Consider the following 492-nt stretch of genomic DNA (forward strand, 5'->3'; position numbering starts at 1 on the left):
GCTGACCTGGGGCTGTGTCTGTGGGGAGAGAAACGTGAGTCTCAATCACCAACAGCAAATTCTGGTCTCAGCCCCTGACTGCCCTTCTGTCCATTGATAGTCGAAGAGATAAGGTTGAGAAAGGTGCAAGAAAACATTATGCAGTGCCCCTTCCCCAGAGCTCCAACTCCATAGCACCCTGGAACCAGGAGAGGTGGCCTATTCCCAGGGCTCGCTGTCCCCAGCTGACCTCTTCTCAAGCTCGACTTGCCCCTATGAGCATGAGAGGAAGTTAGTGTTCACAGCCTGCCAGCTGCCATGTTTTTAAACCTGAAGCAACCTCATTCTGCTGGATGATGTATGTATGCTCCATGATGTATGTGTTCCCCATAGTTTTAATGCAAATTCCAGCCTCAAAGAGACAGATGTCTTGGTTCCTGCTCGTAATTCTGACTTCCTAAATGTACAAGTGAAATGACAAAGCCTGGACTAAGGGTCTGGGTCACAGCAGGA

The sequence above is a fragment of the Alligator sinensis genome, unplaced genomic scaffold, assembly GCF_000455745.1.
Source record: "Alligator sinensis unplaced genomic scaffold, ASM45574v1 scaffold1165_1, whole genome shotgun sequence".
Lineage (NCBI taxonomy): Eukaryota > Metazoa > Chordata > Crocodylia > Alligatoridae > Alligator > Alligator sinensis.